The sequence below is a fragment of the Callorhinus ursinus genome, unplaced genomic scaffold (genome assembly GCF_003265705.2).
Source record: "Callorhinus ursinus isolate GAN/ISIS: 27379988/994484 unplaced genomic scaffold, GSC_fseal_2.0 scaffold43, whole genome shotgun sequence".
Lineage (NCBI taxonomy): Eukaryota > Metazoa > Chordata > Mammalia > Carnivora > Otariidae > Callorhinus > Callorhinus ursinus.
In genome coordinates this window covers 8,400,999-8,422,296 of record NW_027397105.1, presented here as the reverse complement: position 1 = coordinate 8,422,296, position 21,298 = coordinate 8,400,999, and the positions used below count along the sequence as shown (strand labels likewise).

Below are 21,298 nucleotides of genomic sequence, written 5' to 3'. Positions count from 1 at the left end.
TTTTTTTTTACACTATTGATAGGTATTGAAATAATACAAGCCTTTTGAGAGTTGGAAGATGTAACTGAAACTTAATTATAAGTATGAATCTAAGGAAACATCAGAGGCATGGAGAGGCAAGTATGCAGATTTTTATCTCAGTATTGTTCATTATTTTAAAAATGGAGAAAATATATCTGAAGGTGAATATTTTGCACACTATTAAATATTTTACTGTCCTCACAAAAAATAAAGTAGGTCCACATTTTTGCATGCAGGAAGATCGCTGAGAAAAAACATGTAACAGAATAATTTATAATCATTCTAATTATACAAAAGTAATGAGGCAAAACCATGTATTTCTAACTATACTTTTATGTGAATGTAAGTGAATAGAAAAAGTAAGGAAAGTTCCTCACCAAACTAAGAATGAGAGGGAATGGGAGTGGATAGGTCAAAAGAAGTTTTGAAATCTCTTTATTCAAAAATTTCTTTTTCTTTTCTTTTTCTTTTTTTAGGGAGATGGGGGCGGAGGTAGAGAGAGAATCTCAAGCAAACCGCAGAGCCCCATGTGGGGCTCGATCTCACTACCCTGAGATCATGACATGAGCCAAAATCAAGAGTCGGATGCTTAACCAATCCACCCAGGCACCCCCATTCAAAAATTTCTTATAACAAGAAGGTATTTGTGAATTATTGATGTAGTAAACAAAGAGCAAAATCAGAAGGAAAATGGAACAATGAAAAAGGAGCAAGTCAATTGTGTAATATGAGCCCTCCATAAAGCCCCAGCTCCACTCATACAAGAATGGAGATAGGAAACTGCATTCAAGCTTCTGCTGTTCGTAGAAAGAGAAACTTTTTTGTCTGAACCTGGATTAGGAAACAGAAAAGGGAGTGTGATCTGGTGATGGAGAGCAGGCTACATCACCACTGGGTACTCTGTGTCCTCAGCTCCTTCATAAATTGATGGGATTGTCCCTATAGTTTGTGTTCTCAAGATATGCATCTATTGCAGGGGTTGGGGAGGTAGATGGGTGGGGGGAGGGGAGGCTTGAGAGTCCCAAGGGCTCTACTAGCTGGATACACAGTCAAGCTAGCTACAGCCTTTTTGCTTCCTAAATGTGCCTTCAAATATCTCCACCACTGCAGGAGTCCTGGCAGGAGACTCTGGGCTGGGCATGGGGGATGCACACCACACCCTTCAGGTGCTAGAGACACCAACCAAGATCAGTCTCAGAGGTGTTTATGGAACCTTTCCCGGATGCACTGCAAATGCTGCCCCAGAGAAAACTTGTCTGCTGAGAATATCAAACTTGCCAGAGTCTACAGAAGACTTACAGATATATCAAAATCAAAATAAAAAATCAGAAGCCACAACCAACCATTTTATTCTTTCACTCAAATGATGTGGGAATGTATCTTTCTGGAAGTTTCACTAGTAGCCATCTATTCAGATCACTGTCTTTGTCTCTTATCAAAATATTTCATCAGAGTTTCCCAGGGTAAATTTCCTAGGGTAAATTTAAATAACTCTTATCTGAACATCATTGTAAACTAAATTATGCAGCACACCCTGTGTAACATTCCAGGTTAAAAAAAGATCCATTTGCTAAGTACCAAATTCATCCTTTGTCTTGCCTTTAAAAGCGTTCCTTTATCCAGTCTGCTTTTCAAGATCACTTTCAAGCAAATAGCCTTGCACCAAAGACTTCCTCCTTAAAACATAATTTACAGCTTCTGCAAAATCATGCCATATTTATTCAAATTCCTTAACTCTGTTATTTAATTTCTTCTGGTATGTGTTTGGACTTAACTTGCTCACTTTCCTAAGCTCTTAGGGTCTAGCAAAAATGTATTTTTTATAGTGGGGTGGGAGCACATGGTAGTGACTAAACAGCATTTTGATGTCGTTCCAAACACATGATCTGGCTGAGAAAGTTCGTTTTTTTTTTTTCTTCTTATTTTAACTTTTTGCTCTTGGAGCGACCAAAAAGCAGTCTCAGGAGTAATGGGGTGAGGGGAGGAGTAATGATCTCTTTAAGAAGTAAGCAAAGAAAAAGCCCCAAACAGAAGGAGAATAAGGAAGAGGAGAGGAGGGGAGAGAGGGAAGAGAGGAGGGAAAGAAGCATAGCCGAAATTATTCTACTCCTGTCATTCATTCTGGTTGTTCAGCCAAGAATCCAACAAAAGGTGGCATTTCCTAATCAATTAAATATCAGGGTGGATATTCTCTATTGCATCACTGAGTCTGTGATTCATGTTGCCAGAAAGTCACTCAATCAAGCTTGGTTTGCCTTTCTCTTTCTCTCACTCCTCTACCCTTTGACTAAATGATTTTAAACAGTATGGTGGACATTGTGTTTGATTCCCCAATGGGCTCTCCGCTCCTCCATTTTGTAATATCCATGTTGCTTCAGGAAAGAATTCCAGCTTCAAGAATGAGATGAGTATTGATTGATCGAAGCCAAATGATTTCATCGGACTGTTAGAGGAACCTGGAGGGAAACCTATTACTGCATGGCATCCCCCTAGCAACAGGTATCGGTCCAAAGTGTGCACGTAAAAATCACATGGAAAGAAAGAATTTTATTTCATGCCTGGAGGAGAGGCTCTTTTTTTCCCTCTACCATTGGATCCTACAATTGTGAGGGGAGCTATCCTAGCAGAAGCCTGCATCATGGATACCCAAAGAAAGGAACCATGAGAACCCGTGTCCTTGGTGACAATGTCAGACTGCTGGGTTCACCAACCCTAGATTCCATTCTCTATTGTTAGACTTCCAGTCACATGGTCATGAATTTCTTAGGATTTAGGCCAATTTGTATGGCATTTTCTGTTACTACTAAATGTACCCTAACTCATGAAACCAATATAAGTGGACTTATTGAGCCAAAATGATCCAATGTCAACTGCCTAAATAGTTTGGGCAACATGAAGAGACAAAGCTGAGAACGTAGTTGGAGTATTTAGGTTTTTTGTACATGGGTTGAATGAATATGTCTGTTTTTCTGGCCACTGATCAACTCTAGGTTCTATGATCTCCTTGGAGCATTAGAGGGAAAGACCAGCCATTGAGCTGTAGACTCAAGTCCATCACTGACTGAGCATCGTGGCTCATTTGTGTATCTGTGATTTCCTTACTTTTACTGACAGTAAAAAATAGTGATTGGCTATAATGTAAGCTCTCTAATGAAATGAGCAAGGATGTCTTCATGTGGAAGGTGACTGTCCCTTTATTACTGGTCAATTCCACCCTAAGCACCACCTTCCAAAATGTAGGCTTCTCCTTTGTTAGTGCATGAATATGAAAGCACAGCTCAGACCATGCCCTCCTTTGGTAATTTGTGTCCCTGCTGAGTCAGCAGCGACTTAGAGTTGACGTGTATTTTATTACAAGAGATTTACAGGTAAACAGCTAAGTCACAGGGCTTAACCAACCCCTCCCCTGGCTTTTCACTCCTACGCTGCTTACCTACAGCTAGACCACCTGAATCCTTGTCCTTCAGCTGAACTAGAAGCACCAGCTCCTCTTGTACTTGAAAATGCCTTCTTTGAAAGCTGCTTTCAGTTTATGGCTTAGCCTCAGATATGAGCTCATGGACAAAAAGTACAAGACACACAAGGAAACAGTCCTCGAGGACAGTGAGCAGATGAGAAACCAAACAATAAACCCAAGGAACGAGAAACAATACAAACAGAATATTAAATAAGTATGTTAAAATTGTTGAAAGAAGTAGAGATAAGGAAGTGAATCTCATATGCAATAATAAAAAATGATCATTCGAAAAAGAGTTTTAAAAGAACCAAATCTTGCAAGCCTGCAAACAAAAAAAGATAACTAATATAATATAAAGCTCAGAATTTTGCCTAATGGAATATATTGTATGTGAAGGCAGAATTTGTTTTGTCGGCCTTGTTTAATGTTTAAGCCTTAGCACTTGGAATAGTACCAGCATATAGATAGATAGATAGATAGATAGATAGATAGATGATAGATAGATAGATATACATAATCAATAAATACTTTTAAATATAATGAATAATAAATAAATTTGTAGGCTAAGTAGTAGAATTGGCAAAGATTAGTGAATTGGAAGATAGAACTGAAAAAAAATCACACAAAACATGCAAACAGATAAAACTTAAGAAAGAAGGATGGAAGGACCGAATGATGGAAGGACAGAAGGGAGAAAGGATGGAAAGGATGGACAGAAGGAAATTTAAGAAACCTGCACAAGGGAAAGCACTATTTCAACATCCACTTAATAGGGATTCCAAAAGAACAGAAATCTTTCTGAATTGAGCAGGGGCGATATTGAAAGGGATGCTCTTCAGTAAGTTTCCAGTGTTTACAATGTATAACGAAATCCTAAAAAAAAAAAAAATTAATAAAAGCTAAACCAGCAAAGAGAAAAATGGGGAAAAGCTATTAAGAGACAACTCAATAAAAAAAAGACCCAAAGGGTTGGTTAACATATGGGAAGATGCTTGGGCCCATTAGTAACCAGGAAAACTCAATTGAAAACAGTAATTAGATAGCATATCTTTCCCATCAGATTGGAAATAATTAAATAATCTGATAACATCAAGTGTGGGGAAATGGCAACTTTTTATGCATTGCAGGGAAAAGTATAATTTAGAACAATTAATTTTGACATTAATTAGCCCAACTAAAGATGCGCACCCTACAACACAACAAATTTGTCTCTAGTTTCTACCCTAGAGAAATTTTCACATATGTATCCAAGGTCACATTTATAACAGAATTGATTGCCACATTGTGTAGAATCGTGATCATGCAAACAGGCCAACTGCCTTGGGTGAGGGAAATCTACAGTTAAATGGTGACTTATTTCTATCATGAGATTGTTGTAGCAGCAAGTAAAATAAATGCACTAGACCTGCGTGTGTCAACGGAGGTAATTTCAAAGACACGTGAATGGAAAAAAATGCAAGTAGGCTAGATACATTAGGACAAAACAATACTTTACACTATTCAAAGAGACACGGCATATGTAGTAAATATATAAAAATGTGCATGAGAATAATATACATCTACTTCAAGGCAGTGGTTTTGTCGGGAGGAATAGGCAGAGCAGGGATGCGGAGACAGGGAGAGGAAGAAGGGGAAGTGAGATTTTAGCTCTGTTTATGTAGACTTTCAAAATATAAGTAGCAAAAATAGCAAAATGTTAACTGAAACTCAGTTATGTTACTGGTTGTGCTTTTCTGTGTCTTTAACATATTTAATAATTCAAAGTTACTTTTAAAAGAAGGAGAGCAAAATAAATGACAATATGAAAGAATAAAAATAGTTAGAATAATCATATCCAATTAGCAATAATCACGCCTCGGATAAACCTCATTGGCTACAATACTGCCACTGCGCAAAGCTAAAATAATCATATCCAAATAATATTTTCAAGTCAACAAATATTGAGAATTTACAATGTTATAGATCCTTGCCAAAATGTGACAGATGATGTTGGAAAATTTAAATGACTATGGACAGTAAAAAAGTGATTACTACCATTAATTATTTGTTGTGAAATGAAGCACGAGGAAAATAGTAGATAAAGATTATATGAAAGAAGGGAGAATGGAAATTGAAAAAAAAATAATGGCAGGTTTATTTCTTACTGTGTTCAGGGGAAGTGTCGATACATTACCTTCAGATTTTGTTAACAAAACCTAAGTTCAGTATATGTGGTAAAAGACCTAAGGTGACAGCTGAAAGCATATGAATAGAAGGGATGAGTTCCAAATCAATACAAAGAAAAAAAGAGGGAACTCTGAAAGGCTTTATTAATTCAACTGAAGGCAAAGAGCATCAAACACAAACTAAACAAAGACAAAATACAAATATAAGTCATCCACATATTTGTGAGTAGGTTTAACTAACACTTTCAAGAATCTGAAATGTGATACAGAAAAAAATGAGTATTATGCTATTTATACGAGACCTCTCACTGCCACTAAAAGACTATACTTGCAGTTCTAAAGCAAAAGAACAGAAGGATATACCCTGCAAAGAGAAATGAAACAGAGGAAACAAATCAACAGCAACAGAAAAAAACCACCACCAACAATAAGGCAGAAAGGAGCAAAAGAGTAGGAAATTGGTATAGCAATAATAACTTCACATAAAACAGAAAGCAAACTAAAAACATTAAGAAGTATAGAAAAAAACATAAGTCATGTATAATGCCAAATGCTGGTAACAATCACTAATATTATTTGTACATGTGTGTCCAGAACTGGAATTCTATCAAACATGTTTTTATTATTTGTCTTAGCCATTTATTGACATATTAGCATTTCATCATTCCTGAAAGTTCTTCAGCACCATAGTGTCTACTCTTTTCTACCATATGGATGGTCTATCATTTATTTGTTATTTTGGGGTTTGGGGTCATTTATTTAAGATCCTTTCTAAATTTTTTTGGTGGTATAAGTAGCATTGTAATGACACACTCTTGCATAAATCTGTATGTAGTTTTCTGCACTGTTTTCCATTTGCCTTTAGCAGACAAAGAGTAGAAGGAGCTGAATATATGTGGGTGGGAAACTATTTATATTTTGGCATCTTCAGGTTAACCTGTGTGATGCATGGCACAAAAGGGTTTGACCTGGTTAGATAGAGGGACAAACTTGATTTAACAAAATGTTTCCCTTCGCTGGTGGTAATGCCCGGAAAGAACAGGAAGAATCACGTTGGCCCTTTCTCCCAACAACTGGCTGGGTAGTTGCTTTGGTCCAGCTGTCAAGTCAAGTCAAAGTCTCTGCAGATACAGAGATGGAAATACAGAAGTCGGGTCCTCATGGAGCCCAGACACATCTAAGAAGACATATCCAAGGACAGGAAGAACAACATGACAATTGCTGTAAGGGAAGGGCCAGATCACTCTGAGGTGGCTTTTCAGGACTCCATTTACCTTTTACTTAAATCAGGGGCAGACATTGCTAATATAATTGAATTATCGATAGTACTGATTAATACGTATAGAGCGTTACATTTTGGAAGTACTCTCTGTATATTTGCATTCTCTAGAAGCATTCTTTTAAATGTTTCTAAGATTATTGTGGTTTTTTGAAGAGCAACCTGTGCCTCAGTCTGACCTCCCAGTCTAATCCACCTGCACCACACATAAAGCCTCGAGCACAGCAAGACCCTAAGACTTCCACAGTTCACCCTGGACCTGTGTGACCAGCCCCGGGTAATGGATGCCCCAGTGATGTCCCACTGCAAGTGAACTTTATGAATGTTTCACTTGTCCTCGTGCCTCTCCCCTTCTTGAGAATAGGGACTGCCCACTGATGACAAGCAGGGACATCCCAGGACACATTTGATATTTTGCTAATGAGATAGTTCCAGGAAATGCAAAGACCAGACCAGGATCGGAGCAAAGATAGAGAATTTTATCGCCACAGTGAATTTTTACTGCAACTCCCTTGCCTGCAAACAAGGCAGATGATGGGGTGAAAAAAAAAAAGCAAGCAGTACCAACAATGGCTTTGCCATACACACCCCTAAAATGTTGTCTATGCACTTGTAGACCGGCCTGCCAGAAACATGGGCAGCTCCGGTGACATGTTGGAGAAGACATTTACACACAACAAAGAGAGTTCTTGACTCATCGAAGCGGTGATTAAAACTGGTGAACAGCTGTTAGGGAATCTTAGGAAAATAATAATATTCCCATAATGTCCTGTAAACTAAAATCCAGTCAACAATCATCCAGGTATTTCTGAGCATCGACTATCATCGGCCCGAAAGGAAAGGCACACGTCGGACAATCCTGGGATATCAGATGGGTCAGGTGAACATAGGTGTTAGGGAATTTTTAAAAACCAGGGTAGCTGAATGAGCCACGATCAAAACACAGTCTATATTGGGGCTGAACTGATTAGCTTGCCAGGTAAGGAGAGCTGCATTGTGGTAATAATCTGGAGCAGGTTCAGCAAATCTCCCCAAATGTGCATGGGGTGGGGCAGGACATAAACAAAGGAGGATTCTGAAAAGTCCCTTCTGGCTGATGAGTGAGAATTGAAAAGTCTCCCTTGGGACCGATAGTTCCTACAGTTTGACATCCCTGGGGCATCCATTACATACGGTCCAGGGTGAACCGTGGAAGGCTCAGGTAGTCTTAGGGTCATGCTGCATGCAATGCCCTATGCACATTGCACTGGAACTGAGCAGAGATTTCTTTTAGCACCCACAGGCAATGGGGAACTACTGAAGCCTCTTGATAAGGGCAGTAAATGATCAAGAGAGTATTTTAGAACTATGACGAACTTGATAGCCCATTGTTGTCCAATATGTACCTTCTATTTGTCATAAAGATATGACCAGTATAATACTGATGTCAGTTTCAGGAATGACATGTTTGTTTGAGCCAGTTTCCATCCCTTGGCTATGTTTTTGTGCCCTAATTATTTACGGATCTGGGACTACACCTGAAAGCGGATCCTGTTCACTATACATAGTATTCTAGAATTCTAACGTGGTAAGTAGAAGAATCTAGTACACACCTAGCACACATCAGTTCTCTTCCCTGCAATGGGAAAGGTAAGCTTGTGGACGGGCCCCTCTAGGCTGGGGCAAGTTCTGGCCAGTGCCCGGAGGAAATGGGTACAGGGACATCTAAGGCAGGAGGCTGAAGCAAGACTGAGGCTCCAGAGCATAGGGGAGGATGAGTACAAAGAATCCTAGAGAGATGCTAGCCAAAGTACAAGGTCATTCTTGGTGAGTAGGTGCGGGGCTGAGTGTCCATGGCTAGCAGCTGGGCTTTACGAAGCCCCAGAGGGCTCCAGCTTCATGGAAAAGACCTGGGGGTGGGAGGGCTGAATCGTGATTTACGTACAGACTCTTCTTTAGACCAGACTGAACACCTCTTCAAAGGTCTTTTTTACGCATCTCGCATCCCCAAGCATCTGGCACATTGACTCATGAACTTGGATCCTCAGTGCCTATCAGTTACATTTTATTAAAAAGCCTCTTTCTTCCACAGTCAGAAACCAAAGGAGGCTGAAGGTCCAGGCTGAATTCGTAGTGTCAAAAAAAAATCTACAGTTAGCGCTTTCTCCCTTCCCATCACCCACACCTCAAATCCCGGCCTCAGGGGATGTTGGGTCCTTACCTGCTGGCTCTCTTCCTCCACTCAGCCTCCCCTGGGGATGTCTGTTCCCTGAAGATCCTGCTTCCTTTCAAAGGAACCGTGTCTCCTTTCTGGTTGCAAATCTAAACCATACCAGAACAAGGATTTATAAACACATCACAGCCGAGCTGAACAACGGCTTTCCATCAGAGATAAAAATGGCAACGTGGTTTTTCCACATCTGCCCTGGCTTGGGGCCAGCTCTGCTTCCGTGGGCATGGAAAGGCCTGGCTGGAGCCAGGTCCGAAGAGATGCGCCTGCCTGCAAGAGCACCCAAGGGAGCGGGCCCCGCTGCCCTGCCACCCAGCCCCCCGCCCCAACCCCAGGGCTGCAGCCTCTGAGGCACTGATTGGAAACTTTGAAGTCACGAATTCTTTATGATTGCACACCACCCATGTGATTTGGGGCAACTCACTATTTTACCACCTTTATTGAAGTATAATTTACATACAATAAAATATGCCCATGTTAAGTATACAGTGCCATGAGTCTTGACAAATGTAGACCTGTGTTCCTACCACCATGATCAAGATAGAGAACACCTCCATGACCTTGAGTGGCTCCTCTCCTTGAGTGTCCCTTTACAGCCCGTCCCTACCTGAGCTCCAGCCCCAAGCATTCACCATGTCTGCCTTTTCCAGAACTTCCTGCAGATGACACCCTACAGTGTGCACTCTTGTATGTCTAGCTTCTTTAACCCATCCTTATTCACCTATGTTCTTGCATATAACAGTCTTTGGTTCTTTTTTCAATCCTAAGTCGTTTTTCACGGCATGGATATACCCTAATATTTACCTGCTGATGGTCATCTGTATCATTTCCAATTTGGAGCTGTTCTTGAATAACGGTGCTATGGACATTTATGCGCAAGTTTTAGTGTACACATTTTCAGGATCCATGGGTAAATACCTAATTGTAATTGTTGGGTCATATGCTAAGTGTATGTTTAACTTTATAAGAATTGATATCCATTAGCAAAGTTGGCAGTACCATTTTGCATTCCCACCAGTGATGTGTGAGTGTTCCATTTGCTCCATATAATCATCAACAGTTGGTAAGGTCAGGCTTTTTATTTCCTTTTAGCTAGTGTCTTTGTGGGTTTGTATTCTATTTCCCTGGTGCTTAATGCTGTGGAGCATCTTTTTATGTTTGTTTGTTTGTTTAAGATTTTATTTATTACTTTGACAGAGAGAGAGAATGAGAGCACAAGCAGGGGGAGCTGCAGGGGCAGAGGGAGAAGGAGACTCCCCGCTGAGCAGGGAGCCTGATGCGGGGCTCGATCCCAGGACTGGGGCTCGATCGCAGGACCCGAGCTGAAGGCAGATGCCCAACCAACTGAGCCACCCGGACACCCCTCTTTTTATGTTCTTATTGGCCATTCATATAATTTCTTTTGTGAAGTGTTTAAATCTTTGAGAAAAGTCACTTTTACCAAGCCCTGAGGACCATGGGAACACTCTAGATCGGGAGCCAGAGGTCTAGGGCTTGAAACTTAGCCCTGTAAACAGCCATGGGACTTCGGGACTCGAGGTTATGGATGTCTTCCATTTACAACAGGAAAAATGACTAGATTATCCTTAAAGCATTTTTCTCTTCTCCAGAGACTATGGCTACAATCTCCTTTTTTTTTTTTTTTTTTCATTTTTAAGGCAGGTGCATCCCTCGGACTCAAAGAAACACACAATCACAGAATGTGAAACTGGAAAGGGACATTGGAGATCATTCAGCCCCTATGTGACTTCATGATTTCAAAGATTCTGATCAAAAATAAATTCAGTTTCACATGGCCAACAATTACAACAATGCAATGGCAAAGATGCAAATAATCCCAGGTGTCCTGGCTCTGGTAACTATTAATATGAGTTTGAGAAATAGGCATATATTCTGCCTCTCACTTCCGAGAAAATCCCTGGGAGTAAAACCTGGGCAACATGATTTTGTTTTGTTTTGTTTTGTTTCTTTTTACCCAAACTAGGAATTTCCATTTGCACCCTTGGCATTCACATGAGCAATAGAAGGCAGTTAATGTGAAGGATCTGGAGGGGTCCTGGGACCAGGCATCAGTTTAGGGAAGCTTCTGCACCCTGGTTTTGCAGGTGCGCTCCCATTAAAACGCAAACCCAGCACCCCCAGCCCAGGCAGACTGCCTGTTTGCAGAGCTTAGACTGCTATAAACATTGCCGCGCAAATTACATTTACACTCCAGTCCATAGATTGAGTTCTGTAAACTGACAAGTACTTAAGGGTCAGAGTATATTCCTCCACAATTACAGCATGCCATTCCCAGGGGGTTTAATGTTTATAGAAGGCTAGTTAACCTTGCACGGGATCTGGGATCACAGGGCTGTGTGTGTCATTGAGCTGCAGAGCTGAAGAGTGCATTTCCATGCCAGCAACTTCCAATGCCACACTGTGGCAGAGTGGACAATCAAGGCTTGTTCTCAGGGCTGGGGCAAGGCCCTGGCTTGCATGGCCTCCGGTCCCTTGATTGCTCGACCAAGGCCTGGAGCTTCACTTTCCCTGAACAACCCCAACTTAATGGACTGTGATGATTGGTCTTACATTGTAACTCTGTTCTGTTACTTGAGCAAACCATGTAGTTACACATTCGTTTGTAACTTTCCAAGACCCCCAGGAAAGAAGGGGCCATTGTAAACCTTTGAAACAGAACCCAGACATGCTGAGTGCCTTGGAGATTGTTTCAAGTAACAAGTAACTGCTTTTCATCATGCACTCAAGGGGCTCCAAGAGGGGCAAGACCTGGTGCTTTTGTTCCCAAAGTTTACAATCTATAGTTTTTGGTAGACAAGGCAGGCATACATGAAAAAAGTCAATAAAACACAAGAAGGAATGTGCTCCATCTAGGCTGGAGTGTATGGATGTCAGTCCAGGAGAGATTCAGAAGTGGGAGAGACTGCTGTGGTGTGGCCAAATGGTGGAAACTTGAGGAACAAGATGGGAGTGGAAATGGCCCTTGGCGAACGCTGGTGTTTGGGTAGAGAGTGGATCAAGGCATGAAAATGGGTGGAATGTTCCAGTTAGACCAAAGAGACTGGTCTGACTGAGGGAGAGCAGAACAGTGAAGCCAGGGATGGGAAGCGTGGGTCCTGCCAAGCTGGGGACGTCCCTTGAAAGCCAGCAGATGCTGGGCATCGAAGAGAAACAAACATATAGGCAACCAACATCTTGTTAACTCCCTCACAGTAAAAACCAAAGTCCTGCTTGCCCCAGGTCCCATGATTTCCCGGATGTCAACACTTACTCCTTTCTCCTTTGCTCACTACCTTCCAGCTACACCAGCTTTCTCATTCCAGCCACCCTGGGGGCAACTTCCCACCAGGGCACTTTCGCATGTTCTATTCCCTCTGCCAGAAATGCTCTTCCCACTGGTATCTACCTGGTTCTTGATCTCACCACTTTGTCCACTTAAATGTCCCTGCCGGTGATCCTTCCCCGGTAACTCCATTTAAAATGGCAATAGCCCCTCACCTTTGGCTCTTTCTATCTTCTTTCTCAGGTTCATTGTTTTCCGGAGACATGTCATCATCAAGCGTCTTGTATATTCTTTTACTTTATGTATTGTCTCTCTTCCCTCATTAGAATGAAAACTCATGAGGGCAGGGGCGCCTGGGTGGCTCAGTCGGTGAAGCGTCTGCCTTCGGCTCAGGTCATGATCTCAGGGTCCTGGGATCGACCCCCATTTGGGCTCTCTGCTCAACGGAAAGTCTGCTTCTCCCTCTGCCTCTGCCCCTCCCCTTACTCATTTTCTCTCTTTCTCTCTCTCAAATAAATAAATAAAATATTTAAAAAAGAAAAGAAAAGAAAAACTCATGAGGGCACAGGATTGTGTCTATTTCGTTTATTGACGCATCCCCAGTACCTACTAGGATGCCTAGATACTCAGTAAATACTTGCCCAGTGAACAAATGAATAGGCGACTTTTAAAAGCACTGATCTGATAAAGGATCTGATAATGGTGCATGGAAGGGGCTAGAAAAAGATGATTTCAGTGGCTACCCTTACTAAACAGGTTAGGGCATGCATTTATTAGCATGCCTTCACTGCAAGCAATGGAAGTTAAATCTATCTTAGACTAAAGGCAATTTGTTTAAAAGGGACAGGAGCTTCCAGAATGGACAAGAGGCCACAAGACCAGGCCAGGATGTGGAGAAAAAGACAGCCTTGGAGGCCAGGGTTCAGGGAGTATGACATGTGTGGGAACAGTGTGGTTAGGAAGTTGTTGCCTAGTGGAAGGGAATGCCTGCTGTTTTCAGTCTGCTGACTCCTCTACTCAAGAATTAAATGCCATTGAAGGAACATCCAATTGGCCTAGTTGGGGTCACATGCCTGCCCTCACCCCTCATCGTGAAGATATATTGTTGTTGGTGGTCCAGCATCATCTCTTCCTCATATCATCACCAGTCTCTTCCTGAATAATTTCTTCCTCCCCTAGACACCATTTGGGTGGATTGTAATCAAGAATTTCTCTCTCCTCTGCCAAACATTTGAGCCTGCTTGCTTTTTAATGTTTTCACCCAGAGGGTATAACATGAGGGACTGAACAAAGATATTTCACTATAATGATCTTTTAAAAGCTTAATGTAATACAAGTAACTTTGAGGTTCCTAAGACCTTACTGTGGATGAAACACTTCTGTGTAGATGGTCTCATTTGAACCACATTTCTGTGAAGTGGGTAGGTAGGTGTTACTGTCTTCATTGTATAGATGTGCAAACTGAAGCTTAGAGATTTTAAGCAAATTATCAGGTTCATAATGCCAGGATTATTTTAATGGTAAATTCTATTATAATGTGGGCCCACACTGATGAGCACTTGTGGTGTTCCGCACTCTTATGCACATTACATGTTTTAACAAAATTCATTCTCACAACCCTATGAAATGAGTACTAATATTCTAGTGAGTAGATAAGGAGACTTGAGGTAGGTCCATGTGACATGCCCAAGGTGACATATTTATAAAACTTTTTTTAAGATTTTTTATTTGGGGGGGAGGGAGAGCACAGAGGGAGAAGCAGACTCCCTGCTGAGCAGAGAGCCCGATGAGGGACTCGATCCCAGGACCCTGGGATCATGACCGGAGCCAAAGGCAGATGCTTAACGACTGAGCCACCCAGGCACCCCAAGGTGACATATTTATAAAGTGCTGGAGCCAGGCTCCTTTCCCTGAGTCTGTGCCCTGAATGGTAAGGTACACTGCCTCTCGGGTTTTATTAAGTAAATGTCAACAGATATAGATGACATCAACTTTATATTCAGCCAAACTTCCCAGAAAATGCGTGTGTCTGTGGCTTAAATTAAAGATTCCAAAGATGCACCGTGCCTGTTCCGTAGTGGTCTCTCAGCAAATATAAGTTGATAAATGAGTGAATGAATGAAGGTCTTACCCTCACAGACTCTTTGCAACAAGGAGTTTTGTCTTTCACGTAATATTGCAAAATCGAGACTTCAAGAAGGAGGTTTCATTAGAGTAAGCATTGGGACATTTGATGTTCTACTTTGTGCCCATATGCTGGGCACAAAAGAGAGACTGCTCCTTTCTGTTGCTTTCCTTCACTGTGCTGTGTCCAGAGATACAACGTGCTTAGGAAAGGAAGTAAAGATTTCTTCCTTCTCAGATAAACTGCATCTGGTCCTGCTCTGGTCTTGACCACGTCTGTCAAGTAAGGAAAAGTCTTCTGATTTGGAAAATAATCTAGTAGCACCTCCCATCCCAATGACTTTGTCAATGTGCCAACTTTGGAAGCTCCCCCTGATGAGTTCCCCTACCTGTGAGCGTCCTTTGCTGATGAATATTGAAGTCAGGAAGAAATAAATTTATTTTAATTTTTTTAAGCACTTAGATTTTTATCCTTCTTAGCATCATGTTAAATTGGCCATGAAACCAGGGATGGTACCATTGAATTATAAGAGGTTTGAAGCATTAAGTAAAAATCTAGGAGATGGTCAAGGTGAGAAAAAAATGTATTTATTCACATGGAAGGCTTACTTGCTGTATGTGCCAGGCACAATGCTGGACTCCAAGAACGCAGAGGTGAACAAGACATGATCCTTACCTCTTGGGCTTGCTGCTGTCGCCTCTGCTTGAAAAAGGTTCAAGTTGGTCCACGTATAAACCATACCTTTTGGGGAATATCTTTTGGGGAACGTGACTCAGAACTACCTGATCAGAAAGTCAGAAATTCAACCGAAAGGCTACAGTGAGTGTATATCCATGAGAAGCTGAGGGTCTGGTAGAGTGGTCCTCGTGGAAATGAGAAATGGGGACAACACAAAAGATGCTAAGTGAAGGCCAGGTGTTCTCCATCACCCCAAATCCTTTAATAGGTATCTACTATTATGTAGTGCTGTCTGACGTGTAGAGGCAGATATGACTGGTGCGGAGTAGGTGAGCAAATAATCATTTTGATTACAACATTCCTTTAAAGGGCTGCAAATGGACTCAATCATCCCTGAATGGACAATATATTTTTTTAAAGATTTTATTTATTTATTTGACAGAGAGATAGAGAGAGAACACAAATAGGCAGAGTAGCAGGCAGAGGGAGAGGGAGAAGCAGGCTCTCCGCCAATCAGGGAACCAGACGTGGGGCTCAATCCCAAGACCCCAGGATCACGACCTGAGCCAAAGGCAGCCACTTAACTGACTAAGCCACCCAGGCAGCCCCCTGAATGGACGATATTACCAGTGGTGGATGTAAAAATTACATCTCACATAGTAGTTATATTTCAAACAGATATAACTGCAGGTAACTGGATTGATTGGGAAGGGAAGCTGCGACGTGGGAAGTTACCAGCCCTATTCTGCCCTAATCATTCTCAAAAGACTCCGACAGTTGGTGTTTCGGCAGCTCCTTGAAAGACAGAATCAAGTCATTTAGCTCAATTCAGATTAGGGTACCAAACATCACTTTAAAAAAATGCAAATCCGCATCTTCACTGCGGTTTGCAGCTTAGATCGACTCTCCTGTACTCACACTTGGATAGAAATCAGCTTAAGCAGATATTTTCTTAATGCTGAAGGGATGGGATGAAGAATGGAGGAACACAAAGAAAGCAATGTCGGGGAGATGGGTCCTGACCCAGAGAAGTCAGAGGACACTAACTCTAATTCAAGATTTCCATGAATTTGTTAGATTTATTTTCCATGAGGAAAACCATTGGCTGTAAATCCGAGTCACTGAGATTTTCATATGCAAATGCGTAGTTTGAGTCTGAGAGGTACTTCTGCATTTTCAAGTCATTATGGAGAATAATCATCGATGGGAACACAAGATTTGGGTCCTAATGTTCAAGAACAGTTTTACTCCAAGGATGGCCACTGGGTTTATTCCTGGAAAAACACGTGCATTAAACTTAGAGAAAGAACCCCCAATAATGGTTCCAGATTTTATGAGTAAACTCTTCCATTCCTCAGCCCTGGAGTTTCACACCTCTATGGGCTCTCCAAACATCAACAAAAACTCCAAGGATTTGATGGAAAATGGTGTTAAGTCTCATGTTGTTTCAGGAATTTCCCAATATGCACTAAATTAACTTTGGGGCCATATGAGGCTGAGTGGTAGGAAATCGCTCCATTGGACACAGATGGCAGACCTAATGTTCCCAACAGCTGTTGTACACACATGAAATCAGATTGGGATTAACACTTACCTTCAGCGTGGTCACACCCGGATGGGATGGCTTCTCTGTAATGTACACCAAGCTTAGCTTATGTCTCTGAAACCACATGACCTCACAGGCCTTGGGAACATTTGATCCAGGAAATCTGAACCTGGGTAGGAATCATAAAGCATCAGGTACATGTTAAGCAGGAATTTATCTGCTTTTTGTCTGAAGTGGCCTCACATCCATCCAGCTTTTGTCTGCCTCGGAGTGAAATATTTATAGGCAAGCTGCTTTCTAAGGCAGAGTTACAGACCTATTCAGGTTTGGTGTGAAATGTCTCTGCCCGTTGACCACCTGCTGAAACCTACATTCCAAGTGCAACCAGACCTAAGCTCTTTTGTATCACTGTGAGTTTTAACACTGATACCAGGATGGTAACCCAAGTAGAATTTACAATGAAATCTAACTGGTATGTCAATGTAACTGGTTGTTGGCAAACACAGTAAAACTTACCAGGTTTGTGATCATGTTAAGACCCCCAAAGACTTCTTTTGTCTTGCCTTGGGAAGAGGGGCACTTCCCTGAGTTGCAATTGTACAATTTCTGAAATTCTCCTGGATGTTATTTTCCGAACTGTGGCTCAATCATTCAAATACACTTAAAACTGTATGCTTGAGGGTAGATTTGATGTTTAGAAATGACCAAGGGTCATTCATAGCTAAATCTGATGATTTAGGAAGGGGATCAAGTTGAGTGATATCAATATATGTCAAAATGAGGTGTGACCAAAGATACAAATGTAGGGATCCGAAGGGGTATGTGCACCCCAATGTTTATAGCAGCAATGTCCACAATAGCCAAACTGTGGAAAGAGCCAAGATGTCCATCGACAGATGAATGGTTAAAGACGATGTGGTAGATATACACAATGGAATATTATGCACCCATCAAAAGGAATGAGATCTTGCCATTTGCGATGACATGGATGGAACTGGAGGGTGTTATGCTGAGTGAAATAAGTCAATCAGAGAAAGACATGTATCATATGACCTCACTGATATGAGGAATTCTTAATCTCAGGAAACAAACTGGGGGTTGCTGGAGTGGTGGGGGGTGGGAGGGATGGGGTGGCTGGGTGATAGACATTGGGGAGGGTATGTGCTATGGTGAGCGCTGTGAATTGTGCAAGACTGTTGAATCACAGTTCTGTACTTCTGAAACAAATAATGCAACATATGTTAAGAAAAAAGAAAAAGAAGAAGATAGCAGGAGAGGAAGAATGAAGGGGAGTAGGTCGGAGGGGGAGACGAACCATGAGAGACAATGGACCCTGAAAAACAAACTGAGGGTTCTAGAGGGGAGGGGAGGTGGGGGGATGGGTTAGCCTGGTGATGGGTATTAAAGAGGGCACATTCTGTGTGGAGCACTGGGTGTTATGCACAAACAATGAATCATGGAACCCTACATCAAGAACTAATGATGTAATGTATGGTGATTAAAATAACAACAAAAAAATTTAAAAAAAAACAAAAAAAACAAAATGAGGTGTGACTTTTAATTAGTAAGGTGGATTTTATTGTATGGCTTATACATATGGTCTTAAGGCAATTCCAAAACCTCTCTTTTTAATAATGCCTATATTGTAGCAATTTGAATGTTTAAATTCTACAATGTTTACCTAAAAAAATGTTTTATTAACCTCCTATTACAGTTTGTATGTGACCCTAATGAAGGCAAACATCTGGGAGGATATCAGAAAACCTTCCCTTTGGGGTTAATCACAAAGAACTAAGCAACTCAGAATTCCTGACACCTAACTCTGATAGTCTTCATTTTCAAGATTATTAGTTAGGGTTCCACATTTCCTTACTTTTCTGTCTTAGGAAAGATCTACTAAACAGCTTTACATTTCCTTCTATTATTTCCTTGCATCATCCCAATGTATGTGGTTTATGTTTTGTAACAAAGACCAGAAGACCAGTAGTTGAAACCCTACTGAAATTTATTTCTCTCTCATCCCATTCAAGTTTAAGCAATCCAAGGCTGATAATGGTGGAAGCATCCAGAATTTTGGAGACATCAGATCTTTCTCTCCTTTTGTTCTTTCCTTCACATATGGCTTCCATCTTGTCATCCAAGATGGCTGCTGCAGCGCCAGTGAATGTACCCACAGGCCAGTCAATGGATAAGGAAGGAAGAGAGGTCACTTTCTTTTAAGAATACAGACTTAAAGGTGGCTGTATACATGACTTTATCATTTTTGTTTAGATTCCCGGGGCCAGAATTAAGTTGAAAACAAGGCTGGGAAAAAGAGATTAACTCCCAACCATGTATCCAGTCAAAACTTGTGATTTTGTTCTTCAAGTGAAAAAGAACGAATGGATAGTGGGTAAAACAAGCAGTATCTGACACACAAAATCTGGCAGAGTTTTATTGAATGTGGCCAATGGTTTTAGCTGTGCCTTGAAGAATTAGGGGAATGGAAATGTCCAATTGGGGATGAGCAAAGCAGCTAAAGACTAGCGGTGAGATGACAAGAGTGCAGTGTGGGGGGCATCTGGCCAAGGTGAGAAGCCAGAGAGCCAGTCAGGATGGATTTGTGAGATGGCTACTTTCCTCAGGAAATCCCTAAACCAGTTCCCCTGACCTTTTTCTGTCTGTCCAGAGGGGCACAGTCTCCTGGTATTTAGATGTTAAAGGAAAAGCAATGCCAGAAAACTAGAGAATGCCGGTTTTTGAAATAGCAACCCTTCATTCGTCAGAGCAGAAGTTCATTCTGACATGTCTGCTTTTTAACAAATGGTAACAGACCAGAAAGCAATCATGGTTAAGGGAGAGAATAATTTAAGAGCATGTGGGATTACTAGAAAACAAGTTGGAAGGAATCATTAAACTCCCTGTAGTACTTCCTTGGCAAGTGCCTGAGAGCTAGCACTCTAATTATTCCACGAAGTGGAAAGAGCATTTAATAAACTTAAGATCAAGAAATTCCACAGCATCTGGCCCCGTCACCACATTATGTGGATTGATGTCTTGACTCAGGAAATACCACTTGGCTGTCAGGCAGGATTTTTCTCCTCTGGCATCAGTTCCTTAATACTTCTGAGAATATCCTTCTCATCACTGAGGTCCTCCAAGTAGTTGTACACAGAAGCCTGGAACAGTGGGCTGACAATTGTTCTCAGTGTGTATGTGTTCATCATCAATGTTGCATGTGGTTTAGAGTACCCCTTACAAGAAGACCCTTACATAAGAAATGGAAATCACGAGAGATTGCTCTCGATTATACACCTCAGCAGACATCAAATACCAACTCAAACATCAAGTCAAAGTTGGTAGAGAGATACATAAAGAGATGTACTTGCTTTTGAATAGTGCAGAAAAGTCAACTGATGTGAAGATTTTCTAGAAGGCTGTGATTAAAAAGTCAATTTTGCAGAAAGCCAACAAACCAGTAGTCAGATGGTGGCAGAGCATCAGTATAATCCAAGCCCCAGCCCAAGTCCTGTTTAAGGAGAAAGAGATGAAGGAGAAGGTGGAGACAGAGACGGTGGAGAAGGAGATGAGGAAGGAGGAAGAGGCCAAAGGAGACACTCTGAATAGTGTTGGAAAAGATAGGGTGCCACCAGTGGATCCATGGACCAGAAATGTTTAGGAATTCTTAAAAGATACAAAGCAGTTAGAATCAGAACTAACATAATATAAAAAACAAACAACAACCAAAGTCGGAAATCACAGCTCAGAAAATATGCAAAAGGAGCCTTCTTTGGGGAAGAAACAGTTCTGAAGGACTCTGAAACTAGAGCCAATGGTCACAGGAAGCAGGAGAACCTGCACAATTTGAGGATCCTTGCTGTCATGGTGACATCTGGAGCAACTTATTTCTCCTTCCTCTCCTGTGCTGATCAGAAGGCAGCAATGGTAAGGGTATCAGGGACAGAGAAACAACAACAAAGAAAACCCAAAATGCAGTAGCCTCAGAAGACACAAGGAAGCCCCATACCCTGAAGACAAGCCGCCAGCACCCTTTCCAACAACATGGGGGGTTGATGGGTAAAAGATATGAGGTTTCTTCTTGGGGTGGTGAAAATGTTCTAAAATTGATTGTGATACGGTTGCACAACTCTAAAAGCCATTGAACCAATCGTTTTAACTAGTATATGGTATATGAATTAGATCCCAATAAAGCTGTTATAAAAAAAAGAAGAAAGAAGCACTACTGGGTATTTACCACAAAGATACAAATGTAGGGATCTGAAGGGGTACGTGCACCCCAATGTTTATAGCAGCAATGTCCACAATAGCCAAACTGTGGAAAGAGCCAAGATGTCCATCGACAGACGAATGGATAAAGAAGATGTGGTATATACACACAATGGAATATTATGCAACCATCAAAAGGAATGAGATCTTGCCATCTGCGATGACGTGGATGGAACTGGAGGGTGTTATGCTGAGTGAAATAAGTCAATCAGAGAAAGACATGTATCATATGACCTCACTGATATGAGGAATTCTTAATCTCAGGAAAC

At 41.4% G+C, this 21,298-nt stretch overlaps 1 pseudogene; it reads right to left on the bottom strand.

The window, feature by feature from the left end:
- Nucleotides 1–5,214: 5,214 nt before the first annotated feature.
- On the bottom strand, nt 5,215–5,377 carry LOC112817342 (U4 spliceosomal RNA; annotated as a pseudogene).
- Between the last annotated feature and the right edge of the window lie 15,921 nt (nt 5,378–21,298).